This window comes from Triticum urartu, chromosome 1 (genome assembly GCF_003073215.2).
Source record: "Triticum urartu cultivar G1812 chromosome 1, Tu2.1, whole genome shotgun sequence".
Lineage (NCBI taxonomy): Eukaryota > Viridiplantae > Streptophyta > Magnoliopsida > Poales > Poaceae > Triticum > Triticum urartu.
The window spans coordinates 439,590,301-439,605,880 of record NC_053022.1 but is presented as its reverse complement, the minus strand read 5'-3'; positions in this window follow the sequence as shown (position 1 = coordinate 439,605,880).

Here is a 15,580-nt window from a genome sequence, read left to right as displayed (position 1 = left end):
GCTGCCTGCGCCTGGCGCCTGGCGCGCGCGCGGCTGGTGCTGGGGCCTGGCCGGCCGGCCTGCTGGCTGGGCCTTGGCCCAAGGCGCTGCGAAGATTTTTTTTTAAATCGGTTTCGTGCGCAGAAAAACAAAAGAAAGAAAATCTAAACGAACTCCAAAATTCCTAAAGTAAATTTTCCCCGACTCCTGACAACGAGTCGAACAAAAAGAACTTTACTCCGGGCCTAAAATGCAATTTTCGAAAACGTGCATTTTTCCCTATCCAAATAAAAAGCAAACAAACTTCGGCAAACAAAATTTGATCTATTTATTAAATCTTCATTTTTCCTCAATTTTGGGAAAGTCATATTATTCCCTCTCTTGTATTTTTGATATCGGAAAAATTATTGAAGAATAAATAAATCAAATGATCCTCTTTTCAAATTCGAGAAAACTCTCAAATATGAAAATAACGAAATCTCCAACTCTCTCCGAGGGTCCTTGAGTTGCGTGAAATTTCTAGGATCAACCAAAATGCATGAAAATATGATATGCATGATGATCTAGTGTATAACATTCCAAATTGAAAATTTGGGATGTTACAAACCTACCCCCCTTAAGATGAATCTCGCCCTCGAGATTCGGGTTGGCTCGAAAATAGGTGAGGATGGTCCTTGAGCAAATCTTCTTCTCTCTCCCAGGTGGCTTCATCCTCTGAGTGGTGGTTCCACTGAACTTTTCAAAACTTGATAACCTTGCTGCGGGTAACTCTGCTGGCATAATCGAGAATCTTGACTGGCTTCTCCTCATACGTTAAGTCGTCCTTCAACTGAATCGCTTCGAGTGGCACGGTATCTCTTAGCGGTACCTCCGCCATCTCGGCGTGACACTTCTTCAGCTGAGAAACATGGAATACATCATGAACTCCTGACAGTCCCTCTGGTAATTCCAATTTATAAGCGACTTCTCCCATACGTTGCAAGATCTTATACGGTCCAACGAAACGCGGTGCTAACTTTCCCTTAACTCCAAAGCGCTTAACTCCTCGAAGTGGGGATACTCGAAGATAAACTTTGTCTCCGGTTTCGTAAACTGTCTCCTTGCATTTAGAATCTGCGTAGCTCTTCTGCCTGGACTGGGCTACTTTGAGCCTATCGCGAATCAACTTAACTTTCCGCTCAGACTCCTTAATCAAATCTGGTCCAAAGAATTGACGGTCTCCAACTTCGTCCCATGACAACGGTGTCCTGCACCTCCTTCCGTATAAAGCTTCGAAAGGTGCCATCTTCAAACTGGTTTGGTAACTGTTGTTATAGGAAAACTCCGCATATGGCAAGTTATCGTCCCAACTAGATCCATAATCTAGTGCACAAGCTCTCAGCATATCTTCCAAAATCTGATTGACCCTCTCGGTCTGTCCATCTGTCTGCGGATGAAAAGCTGTGCTGAACTCTAGTCTGGTTCCTAAAGTTTCATGCAACTGATTCCAAAACTTTGAGGTAAATTGGGTTCCTCTATCTGATACGATACTCCTCGGAACTCCATGCAAACAAATGATCCTAGTCATGTATATCTTTGCCAACTTAGCACTGGTGTAAGTGGTCTTAACTGGAATGAAATGTGCTACCTTCGTCAAACGATCAACTACTACCCATATCGAATGGTAGCCTGCCTTTGTCCTGGGTAGTCCCGTGATAAAATCCATGCCTATCTTATCCCACTTCCATTCGGGTATCGACAATGGTTGTAACAATCCTGCTGGCTTCTGATGCTCGGCCTTTACTCTCTGACATACGTCACAAACTGCTACAAATGCTGCAATATCCTTCTTCATTCCGGTCCACCAGAATGTTTCCTTTAAATCCAAATACATCTTGGTATTCCCTGGGTGAATCGAATACGGTGAATCATGTGCCTCTTGCAAAATCAGCTTCCTGATCTCTGGGTCATTGGGTACATAAACACGGTCCTCAAACCATAGGGTATCGTGTTCATCCTCACGAAATCCCTTTGCTTTTCCTTCGCTCAGTTTCTCTTTTATAGCAGCAATCTCCTTGTCAGATTTCTGGGCTTCTCTAATCTTATCCATCAATGTTGACTGAATCTCCAATGCTGCTACATAGCCTCTCAGAACTATTTCCAAACATAGCTCACGAAGGTTTTCTGCTAACTCCTTGGGTATTTTCCCCGTCATTAGAGTATTGACATGGCTCTTACGGCTCAATGCGTCAGCTACTACATTAGCTTTTCTGGTATGGTAATGCAATCTCATATCATAATCCTTGATGAGCTCCAACCATCTCCTCTATCTGAGGTTCAACTCCTTCTGCGTGAAAATGTACTTCAAACTCTTGTGATCCGTGTACACCTCACAATGGTTTCCAAGGAGGAAATGTCTCCACGTTTTCAACGCATGCACTACGGCTGCTAAATCCAAATCATGTGTGGCATAATTCAACTCATGAGGCTTCAGTTGCCATGAAGCATACGAAACAACTCTCCCTTCCTGCATAAGCACTGCTCCAAGTCCTCGACTTGAAGCATTGCAATACACCTCATAATCCTTGGTCTGATCTGGCAAAATCAATACTGGTGAGGTAACCAAACGTTTCTTCAACTACTGGAAACTTGCCTCACAATCCTCAGTCCATTTGAACTTAGTATCCTTCTTCAACAACTCCGTCATAGGCTTCGCAATCTTTGAGAAATTCTCAATAAACCTCCGGTAGTATCCTGCGAGTCCAAGAAAACTCCGTATCTCTACAACTGTTGTTGGTGCTTCCCATTCGGTTACGGTCTCAACCCTTGTGGGGTCAACTGTTATACCTTCTCCAGATATAACGTGTCCGAGGAATCCAACTTCCTTTAACCCAAAACTCGCATTTGCTGAATTTGGCATATAACTGATGTTCCCTTAGTTTCTCCAAAACCAAACGCAAATGTTCCTTATGCTCCTCTTCATTCTTTGAATAAACCAGGATGTCATCAATGAACACTACGACGAACTTATCCAAAAACTCCATAAACACTTTGTTCATCAGGTTCTTAAAATAGGCAGGTGCGTTAGTCAGTCCAAATGACATAACGGTATACTCATACAGTCCATATCTTGTGGTGAATGCTGTCTTAGGTATGTCCTGCTCTCGAATCTTCAATTGATGGTACCCTGATCGCAAATCGATCTTGGAAAACACTTTAGCTCCTTGCAACCGATCAAACAGATCGTTGATCATTGGCAGTGGGTACTTGTTCTTGATGGTTACTTCATTCAATCCCCGATAATCTACAACCATCCTTAATGATCCATCCTTCTTTTCCACTAGAAGTACGGGTGATCCCCAAGGCGAAGAACTTGGGCGAATGTAACCTTTATCCAATAACTCCTTAATCTGATTTTTAATTTCCACCAAATCCTTTGTTGGCATCCGGTACGGTCGCTTCGATATTGGGCCTGTACCTGGCAATAACTCAATCAAAAACTCAATGTCTCTATCCGGTGGCATGCCTGGCAATTCCTCAAGAAATACATCAGGAAAATCCTTTACCACTGGTACTTCCTCCTGCACAACTCCTGATAAGGAATTTACTTGTGTCCTGTTTGGCACATGCCGGGATACATACTTGATCCTTCTTCCTTCTGGTGTGGTAAGCAAAATTGTCTTACTGGCGCAATCGATGTTTCCTCCATACATCGACAGCCAATCCATACCAAGAATCACATCCAGACCTTGGGATTCCAGAATAATTAAATCCGTTGGGAAAACATGCCTTCCTATACTTAATGGTACTTGGAAACATTCTTGTCTGGCCATGTACTCTGCTCCTGGCGAGCTTACTAGCATAGGTGTTTTAAGAATCCTAGTGGGCAGGCTATACTTTTCCACAAATCCCCTTGATATGTATGAATGCGATGCACCAGTATCGAAAAGAACGAGTGCGGTAAATGACTTAACCAAAAACTTACCGATTACTGCATCGGGCTGATCTTCAACCTCCTCCACATTAACGTGGTTCACCTGTCCCCTATTGAAAGGGTTCGGCTTCTTCCCAGAGCTTCCATTGCCATTTCCATTCTGGCCTTCGGGACATTCATTGGCATAATGTCCGGTCTTGGAACACTTGAAACAGGTGACTTGACTCAGATCTCTCTTGGTTGGGGTCGATGGGGTGGTACGGTTCTGGCCGTTGCTTCCTCCATTCCCATTACCATTCTTGTGGCCATTATGGTTGTGCGAGCTACCTCCTCCATGGGTGTGCTGAAACTGAAATCCCGGTTTAGGGGTAAAATGGGGCTTTTGCTGGGCTCCAGAGTTATACTTCCCCTGTCCATATTTCCTCTTGCGATTCTCAATCTGCTGTTGCTTCCCTTCAATCATGATGGCACGATCTACCAACTCCTGGTACTTGTTGAAACTTGCTACCATCAACTGCATGCTTAGCTCATCATTCAATCCTTCCAGAAACTTCTCCTGCTTAGCTGCATCCGTAGCAATGTCATCTGGGGCATAACGTGCTAACTTGCTGAAGTCGTCAACGTACTGGCCAACTGTCCTTCCTCCTTGGCGTAAGTTGCGAAACTCACGCTTCTTTATGGCCATAGCTCCTGCTGAAACATGGGCAGTGTAGAAAGCTTGCTGAAACTGATCCCATGTGACAGTGTCAACTGGGTAAGTGGCTGTGAAATTCTCCCACCATGCTGCCGCGGGTCCGTCAAGCTGGTGAGCGGCAAACTTCACTTTCTCACCATCCGTGCATCCTGCGGTGGTCAACTCCCTTCCTATCTTGCGGAGCCAATCGTCTGCTACTGTTGGCTCGGTGCTACTGGAAAACACCGGCAGATTCAGCCTAAGGAAACGGGCTAAGTGGTCAACAGGTGGTGGTGGTGGTGGGTTGTTGTTGTTGTTCTGCTGGTTCTGGACTAACATCTGCATCAATTGATTCTGCTTCTGGATCAACTGAGTGAGCTCCGATGGAAATCCATTGTCACGTCTCGGAGGCATCTGAGGGTTTAGAAAAGACGAGATGAGAATAGAGTGAGGTCTAAAGAGAAAACACTACCCCAATGCACATGAGCAAATGCACACAAAATCACTTCAATCAATCAAACAAGGGCTTACAATCGATCTAAAACTATCGCCAAAGTGCTCGACTATAATGTTTACATGGAGGAAATACTACTACTATCTGGTGGTCATCCAGAAATTTGAACCGGTGGAAGACTCCATGATATCTGCTCCAGCTTCGTCTTCAAAGTCGGGTTCACTTGGATCCGAATCGGTGTCGTCGATGATGATGTAGTTATCCGGACATGCGACGTACTCGCCCTCCTCCTTGGATGCTAACTTCCTCTTGAGTTCTTCAATCTCCTGCTTAAGATCGCCATTGTGTCTTGCTAGAGCTACGATCTCGTCCATGTAGTCCTTGCGTGTAGACTTCAGTTCTCCTTCTAGCTCGATGATCCTTGCCTTTGCATTCTTCAACTCTATCATATCATTGCACATCTGGTTCTCGTGGCGTCGAATGTGCTGGTTTAACTCCTGGATGAAAGATGCAATGGATCTATCCTTCTTGGTGCTGACTAACTCCCATTGTTCATCTCAGCGTCCGCAAATCTGGTAGATAGTGTCCTTGAGGTCTTCTTGATAAACTTCTCCAATGCGTCCCATGGTGATATGAGCTGCCATGCTCCTTCCCAGACTCCAGGTTGGTGCATTGAAAACACTATCTATAGGCTTCGTGATTGGCGCGAATGTCCTTCCCGGAACGTGAGCTTGAATCTTCCAGCGCTCCTCTTCAGGCAGAGTGGCGTTGAAGGTTCCCGTGAAGCTTGGTAATCCAATGTTCAGGTACTTGGTGACTTCCTTCAGGTGAAATCCAAATGGTGTGCCTTCATCCGGTTGAGCGTACTTAATCTTCGTGTTCGTCATCCTAAAAGAGTAGAAAAGATGAGGAGTTAGAAAATGAGAAGAGAATAGTGATCTATGGCTTTAACTTAGTGGTCGTGTCCTACAGTCAGCGTGTGCTCTGATACCATCTCTGTGGCGACCCGACCCGAATGGATCAAGTGCTCTGTGCTCAGGTGTCATCCCTGGATCAGTAATGCTGACACCACACAGTACATCGAAGGATTTATAGCAGAGTGGCAATCACACACTTATTACATCGTTGTCTCAAAGAGAACTTATTACAATAAATATGGCTTAAGGCCATCTAATAACGATAACAGCGGAAGACTCGGAAGATAAATGGGTCCATCAACTCCAACGGCATCACTGAGTATAGAACCACGACCTAAAAGCACCTTACTCATCGTCTGAAAAGTCTGCAACATGAGAAGTTGCAGCCCGAAAACGGGTCAGCACATGGAATATGCTGGCAATGTAACACATAGAGAGTAATGGAATGAAACAGCTATACTATATGCATATATGGCTGGTGGAAAGCTCTATGGTTACAGTTTTTGCGTAAAGCCAGTTTTTCCCTACTGCAAAGGAATAGATTTATTTAACTATCATGGTGGTTGTGAAACATCGAGAATGGTTGACAGCATTCCGATCCCAATTAAGTGAACAATTAAAACCCAACAACATTAATTAGAAGTAACATGACGAGATTCACATGATATTCAAGTACTAGATACTCAAGTTGTCCATAACCGGGGACACGGCTAATCATGATTAGTTTGTACACTCTGCAGAGGTTTGCGCACTTTTCCCCACAAGACTCGATCCCTCCGTTTGGTTTCTCGCACTACATGGTGTTTGAGAAACGGATGACCGAGACATAGTCTTTCAGAAGCGCTAGCACCTTACATGTGGGTAGACCGGTACACCTACTTTCCCCTACATCTGCTAGTCTACCCGTAAGAGTTCGCACGACTTAGTCAACTATGCCAGAGCCCATAATGGCTTGTGGCTGCACACGGAAGTTTCTAGCATGAAAGATCTTATGATCCCTTTGAGCCTGGGTGGCGGTCCGAAATAAAAACAGGCAAGTCCTGATAGACATCAGGTGCCTCAATCCACCCAGATGTGTGTTTAAGTTGCCACCTTATATAAACCATTAAAATTATCAACTCACATCTGTCATGGATATCACTCACCCAATCCACGTCTACTAGCATAGCATGGCATAATAAGCAACGTAGAGGTAACTCCCAAAGGTTTCATAATAATATAGGTGATAGGTACTACCTCATCTACTTCCCATCCCACAATTTAATTAGACCCTAATCATGCAATGTGAGAGGATTGATCTAATGCAATAAAACATGGGGTGTAGAAAAGGTATGATCAAAGTGTTACTTGCCTTGCTGATGATCCGCGAGTCCTAGGGATTCGAAGTAACAAGCGGCACAATCCGGGTGATCTATCGCAGACAAACAACAAGCATACAATAAGTACTCATCTAATGCACAGGTAAAACTCGAACGAGAGAACGAACCAGAAAGTTCAACTTAAGAACTCCGGTTGCAAAGAAAGAACGAACCGAACAAACGATGGAAAACAAACGGCGGAAGAAAACAACTCGGTTCTAGCAAGTTGAAACTAGGTCAAATTTTACTATAGAAAAAGCTTGTTCAAGTTTGATTAGACGGAACGGCCGTTTCGAGACGAAACTCCAGGTGCTTGAATCACCTGATTCCGATAAACGAGCGAGAAGAAAGACTAGAACGAAGATCGGATCTGAGATCGCGATCGCGGAATAAATCCGACGAAAAAGAAAACGAAGAGCGGTTAAACGAACGGACGTCGTTAACCGGGAAATAATCGGTGATCACGTTCGTTGAGACGAACGGTCCGAAAGAAGAACGAAAACCGATCTAGGGTTTCGGAAGAAAACCGAAACAAAAACGGAAGAAAAGAAAAGAATCGGAGAGAAAACAGAACGGTTCTTTTAGGAAAACCGGACCGGGGAAAAAAAGAGGCGCGGCTACCTCGGGAGGCGGGCTCCGGGCGGCGGCGGCTAAGGGCGGCGGCGGCGGCTTAGGCGCGGGGCGGCGCGGCTAAGGCGGCGGCTTAGGGCGGCGCGCTGCTGCTTGCTACGGCTTAGGAGGAGAGGGGCTTGGGGTTTTGATGTGAGGAGAGGGGGGGTAGAGGGGTATATATACTAGGAGGGGGAGGGGGTAGATGCTTGGGCAAGGGGCAAGGGGGCGCCGGCCTAGAGTCCTTCTAGGACTCGGCCTAGGGCGGGGCGGCGGCTGCCTGCGCCTGGCGCCTGGCGCGCGCGCGGCTGGTGCTGGGGCCTGGCCGGCCGGCCTGCTGGCTGGGCCTTGGCCCAAGGCGCTGCGAAGATTTTTTTTTTAAATCGGTTTCGCGCGCAGAAAAACAAAAGAAAGAAAATCTAAACGAACTCCAAAATTCCTAAAGTAAATTTTCCCCGACTCCTGACAACGAGTCGAACAAAAAGAACTTTACTCCGGGCCTAAAATGCAATTTTCAAAAATGTGCATTTTTCCCTATCCAAATAAAAAGCAAACAAACTCCGGCAAACAAAATTTGATCTATTTATTAATTCTTCATTTTTCCTCAATTTTGGGAAAGTCATATTATTCCCTCTCTTATATTTTTGATATCGGAAAAATTATTGAAGAATAAATAAATCAAATGATCCTCTTTTCAAATTCGAGAAAACTCTCAAATATGAAAATAACGAAATCTCCAACTCTCTCCGAGGGTCCTTGAGTTGCGTGAAATTTCTAGGATCAACCAAAATGCATGAAAATATGATATGCATGATGATCTAGTGTATAACATTCCAAATTGAAAATTTGGGATGTTACACCGGGGCGGTGGCGGACCGACAGTGGGGAGTGGTTTCGGGGCAGCGGCGGACCGGCGCTGGGGAGTGGTTTCGGGAGCGCGTGGGGCAGCGGTTTGGCCGGTGGTGGCTGGCGGCTCAGGGGGTGGAGGTTGAAGATGAACTGCTACACGACCAGCTACCCCGGCTCTCGCACGCGCTGCTGCTGCTGCTGCTTTTCTGCTACTAGTGCGTTTAGTTTTGACAGTAAAACTCAGTCTCGATAGCAAAATTCAATTTTGATAGTTTAGTTCAGTTTCAACATTTAAATACAGTTTCGACAGTTAAGTTCAGAGATGAGCGGCTGATGTATTTTACATCTAGCACTTTGTGGTTATGTATCTTACATCATCTATTGGAGATGCTATTAGAATTCCACTCAGGTTAACGTTGTCTCTCTTGTCCTACTTCAGCCTCGGCGTCATACAACTCATCGGAGCTGCTCCAACGATGAAACCCTCCATCATAGCGGAGCAGTACCCCGGGCTCCATCTCCAGACGCCTAAGATCTTCTTCCCCTCTTCCGACAGCCAAGTCAGCCGGAGCATCCTCACCAACCAACCCAATTAGACTGAGATCGACATGGCTTCGCCAAAGAGGTTGTACACTTGTTGCATCTCTTTTTACTCTACATGTTATATTTATTGTCCACTAAGCACACGTAGTAACGTGAAATACAATTATTTTATCTTACTATATGACAAGCAGTGAGGTACCATGCAACTTAGCTATCTGTGATGGACTCTCTTGAACGCCATCATTATTTATCTCTGCATGTTTGAGCTGTGCATTTGTCGATGGGCCTGGGAGTTGAGCTAGTAGGGCAGTTGCATGGATCCAATGTAGTAGAAGTAGCACAAAAACATTTTTTGAGTGTAGGCTTTTCCTTACTCAAGCCTGCCTACTAGAATCGCCAGTGCTTCAAAGGAAAAATAAAGAAAAACATAGGAATTGGAAAGTTTCCTATGGTACTACTATTCATGCATTTGGCTCAAAGGAATGGAGCAAAGGAAACCTGTAGGGTTTGTTCCTTTAGTGTCTCCTTGAAAGAAAAACCGTAGGAATTTTAATTTCCACTTGTCCTCCTTTTCAAATTCCTATTCATGAAGCACAAGACTAAGAGATAGTAGCATAATAGCATTATAACCATACATTTTCTTGTGGTTTGACTTAATCTCACCATGCTTCTTTGCATCATGTGATCTTCCAATTCTTGTGAACCAAACACCCAAATTGGCAGAAATTCTGTGTTTTTAAATTCTCTGTTTTGCACGTGTATTCCTATCCTATTCCTGTCTATTTCCTATCACTGCATTGTTAGAATACTCAAATTCAAACAAGCCCTTACACAATTACTTCTGTTACATATATGTGTCAAAGAAAACCTTGTGTGGTTTGTCCTTTTCCTGCTGCGATGTGTTCCACCCAAGCTCAGCTGCTCCAATGACGGAAGGGTTCACCATAGCAGGGATCCGCTCTCTAGACTGTCTTTCATCGCCTCAGATCTTCTTCCCCGCCACTAGCAGCCACAACAACTGCATTACCATCATCAACTGAGCAGATGACCTTGAGGACTACACGGGTCTGCAAGAGAGATCGCACTCTTTCATGTCTGCTTACGTTATGCATCGCTTAATATAATGACATACTACTTTATCGTCATGTTCACCAATTAGACTCCTAGTCGGGTCCAAACTAATGCTGAAACTTGAGTTTTTAAATGGTTGTGGGGTACATATTGGGGCACCAATCAGTACTATCTGTCTACTATCTGGTTAATCTTGGGTGTCTACTATGAGTTTCATGTTGGGTGCAAACAAACATTAAAGGAGCCATTATCTGTATTTTTTGACTAAAGCTATTATCTGCCTGCTATCATTGGCTTTGGGTCCATCCATAGTTTGCTACCGTCACTCTAGATTTGTGCATGCACTCCTTACATAATCTCACTATGTTTTATTCCTATGCATGTTAGTTATTGTACACAATGGAACTGAACATGTAGATCAAAAGAGACGAGCCTTGCGTGGCAATAAAATTTCGTGCAATCGTCGCTCCATGGTGGGCGCAAAGGCAGAGCCCCCTCCACCCATTTCGGATTGTAATTAAGAGGAAGATAATTGTTCTGAGGGGGGTTCGGAAGGAGAAGACCACTCCTATTTACCCCCTGAGGTCTTCGCTCTAACTTGGCATGCTGATGTTGGTAATATCATGCATATTGTGCCTTGCATTGCTTACTTTATACATCAAATATGTCATCTGCTTAGTTTAGACATGCTTTGTGTGAATGCCATCTGTTTAGTTTCTTTATCGTATATGTGAATCATGCAATGCCATCTTGTTTAGCCAAGCATCATATATGGGAATTCTGCAATGCCACCCTCGTTAGCCAGTCATCTTATATGTGAATTATATCATGCCATCATTTTTTTATTATGTGTTAAATTTGTCAACAATTTTAGTACATTCAATTACTCGTTCTATGCATCAGCCATTTGGGACGGTCATGGAAAAATCTGGAGTGGAAACAAGGTCTTCAGAGCAGACAATGCTATGTGATGAAGCGCATATCTTGCTAGTTACGGATAGCTCCTCAGAGGAGGATTCAGAGGCAGATGACCAGTCCTATCCCCCCCCCCGAGGTGCATGCTCTAACTTGGCAGGGTTATCTTGCTCATATAGTGCATATGGTATCTTGCATTGCTATGTCATTTTCTTAGTTAAGACATGTTTTGTGTCTAATTACCATATATGTGAATTATGCAATGCCATCTTGTTGCAAGACATTATATATGTGAATTATACAATGCTATCTTGTTGCAAGGCATTATATATGTGAATTATGCAATGCCATGTTGTTTAGCCAAGCGTCATATATGTAAATGATATCGTCCTTTTTGTATTTCTCGTTGCATTTGTCAACAATGTGTGTATATTCAACTGATCTTCCTGTGCATTAGCCATTTGAATTGGTGATGGAGAAATCTGGAGTGAAAACAAGGTCTTCAGAGCAGACAATGCTGCCTGCTGAAGCAGATATCTTGTTGGTTATAGATAGCTCTTCACAGGAGGATTCAGAGGCAGATGGCCAGTCCTATTATCCCCCTGAGGTGTATGCTCAAACTTGGCAGGGTTATATTACTCATATCATGCATATGTTGTATTGCAATGCTTAGTTTTTACATCATATACACAATATTGAATGCCATCTCCTTAGTTGACACATCACATATGTGATTGCCCTCTGCTCACTTGCTTAGTATATAAATTATATATTTGAATTATATCATGCCATGATGTTTACATAGACAGCATGTATCTGAATTATGGCAAGCCAACCCATTTTCTAAAGACATAATATAGTTATATCATCTCATCCTGTTTACATAGTCATCATATTTTGAATTATTTCATTCTATCCGTGAATTATATCATGCCATCATGTTTCCATCGATGACATGTTTGTGATTTATGGCATGCCAACCACTTAAATAGACACATCGTATAGTTATATCATGTCATCCTATTTACATAGTCATCATATTTTGAAGTACGTCATTCTATCCTGTTTAGTTAGCCCTCATACATGTGAAATTGTGTCATGCTATCCTGTTTAATTAGCCATCATATATGTGAAATTATGTCCTGCTATTCTGGTTGGTTAGACAACATAAATGTGAATTATTTCATGCCCTGTTTTCTTCCCTACTATCCATTGCACCTGTCTATCTTACAATGTCTGTACATTCAATTACTTTTCTTGTTTATCAACCATTTCAATTGGAGGGGGGTGATGGCAGTATCTGTGGGAGTAAAAACACTGTCTTCAGAAAAGATCGTGCTACCAGTCGATGCAGATAGAACCACGGTTGTACTTTCCCAAGAACCAGCCCCACCACACATAACCCAGACTCACGCAAATTGTACCCCTACCTAGTTGGACAGAGAACCAGCTACACCCCTTCTAACCCCAACCCCAGCAGATAGTACCCCAGTTCCAGTTGACACAACACCGTCTCCACCACAGAGCACCCAAACACGAGCAATTAGTAAGGCAACTGCAGTGCCCAAATCACGAGGACCACCACTCCGAACCTCAAGTCAACGCTTAAAGCAGAAGAAGAATTGTTCACAGGTCAGGTACCGCAGCTATGGTTCATGCTACTTTGCTCTTGCATCACTATATTTACTAATACCAACTAATTTCAAATTTGAAGGATGCAATTGAAACTCCAATGGCGCAATAGCTATGTTTTAAACATGTTTCTTTAACATGTTTGCTGTTGTAACTTGCTCTATGTTGATTTCAGTTTCAATTGAATAAACAATTATGTTCTCATGCCACGCACATTACAAGTGTTGTTATTGTTGTGTAGTTTCCCACACTTATATTCTGTCTATGTTGCTTTGTCTTAAATAGATATGATTTGAACTGTCTCTATCTTGATTTGGCAACATAAACTAGAATGCTATAGACCATACAATGACCATACTACATAGATATATGTTTGTTTCATGTTGTTATCCTGTCCACCTTACTACTGAACTAGTTTACCAAAATGATTTTCATATACAACATGGTAAACATGTGATGTGTTTGTTTGTTTCTCTTTTAGAACGCGGATAAAATATGGGAGAAGAATACCCCGTTATGCAATCATAAGGGAAGTAATGCAGATAAGGTTCAAGATAGTGAGACATCCCTGATGGTCTCCAAGAAAGCTGATAAAAAATTATATGAAGACACTGAGACAACCCCAAAGCTTGTCTTGATGTAGTGTTCGAGTTACTTGCTACTACTGCTGGCACCAGCTCGTCGAACTCGCTGCCTAAATTAGTTCGGCTTCTTGAGTCTCAACTTCAAGTTGAAAGACATCGATAAGATGTTATGCGATAGGAAGCCGAAGGACTGAGGAAGTCCCTGGAGAATTTAGATGCATACTTTCTGGTGCAACAGCAAGTGCTGGAGGATTTAAGCGCCAAACAAGACAAAGTTAATAAGCTTGCTAAGCATCTTGCCAGCATTATGGATACCCAGGATATTGTTTCTTGAGCTCTTCTGAAGTGGTTTCAGTTCTGGACTTGTTTTGTTGCGGCATTTATTTGCACTGGTCGCCAACTTTGACAACTAGTGTATATGATATGCTGCTTTGTTCCCTATATTTGCACTAGTGGCGAACTTTGATGCCCAGTGGATGTAATATGTATAATAGCCATGATAGCCTAGCTTAAGTTGCTTGCGTATTTATTTCCTTGTTGTCTTGTTTATTTGTTTGCTTTTAGTCAGTGCAGTTCTTTTTACGCGGTTTGCTAGTGGCTGCAATAACCTATTTTTTAAAACTAGGCCACAATAACCATGGGCTACATATTTACTGTAGTTACCATGGGCCTCCTACGGGCCATAGAAACAATGGGCCTTCTCTAGGACATAGCATCAATGGGTCTTCTACGGGCCGTATGATCGATCGGCCAAACATGGGCCAATAACAGACCGCATCATGGGCCGTAAACAGGCTAGATTTGGAATTGTCTGTTCATGGGCTGACAATAATGGGTCGTCGTTAATTGGCCGTATTTGATGACGCTATGAAAACGGCCCAACGGATTAACGGCCACAAACGGGACGGTTGAAACCATGGACTAAATTTGGCCCACAAGCAAAAAAGGCCAGTAACAGGCCATAAGTAACCGGATGCTAGAAATGAGCCCAAGAATAAATGGGCCCTGTGAAGGCCGAAAGATAACAAGGGTTGGAAATGGCCCAATGGAATAATGGGCCGTTAATGGGTGTAAAGTGGTACACTATTCATTGCAGGCCAGATTCACCACGGCCGTTAATGGGCCAAGAGTTACAAATGGCCTCGTATGGGCCGAAAGACATCACGGGCCATACATGGGCCGGAAGTTACAACGAGCTGGAATCATATTGGATGGCCCAGATGAAGCTATTGGGCTTAATTCCAATAGGCCGTAACGGGCCGTGAGTTAGCGAGTTGTAAATGGGCTATATACGAACAGTCCGTTAACAGGCTTTCCGTGGGCCGGCCCGTTACCTTTTGACCAAGTCAAACGGGCCGGCCTTTTCACCGGAATGGGCCTCTGTTGGGCTGTGCCACGTGTCGACGTATCATAAGTTCCTCCTATCCAATGAATGGATGACATCTGTCCCAACAATGAGCCAACACGTGTTTCCTCTGGCCAATGAGAATTTTACACGTGGAAAATCCTCATTGTTCCAAGCTGTTAGCGGGTTATCGGATCCAAAACCGGACCCGATAGCTTAACGGTGACCCGTTATGGTGGATGCCACGTGTCGGTCACCCTTGACGAAAGAACTTCCATGACGCGCCATTTATCGTCATGGAAGTGGACACTTCCGTGATGATAATTTTGGTAATGTCATGGAACACTTCTACGACAGCACATGGATGACAATATTGATTGTGTCATAAAATTGTCATGGATGTACATGCATGACAGAAAACGTGACCTATTGTGACAAACACGTATCATCACAGAAGTGTATTTTTTTGTAGTGCTTGTCGACCTCAGCATCATTGGGTTGGACGTGGAGGATGGTGATGTTGGTGTGACTGTCGGAGGCGGGGAAGAGATCTGAGGCCTCTGGAGACGGCGCCGAGGGTACTGCTCTGCTGTGATGAATGGTTCTGTCGTTGGAGCAGCTTCGATGAGGTGTACGACGGCGAGGTTGAAGCAGGACAAGACAGAGAACGTTAATCTGAAGTGGGAGTCTAATAGCATCTGCAATAGATGATGTAAAATACATCACCAAAAAGTGCTA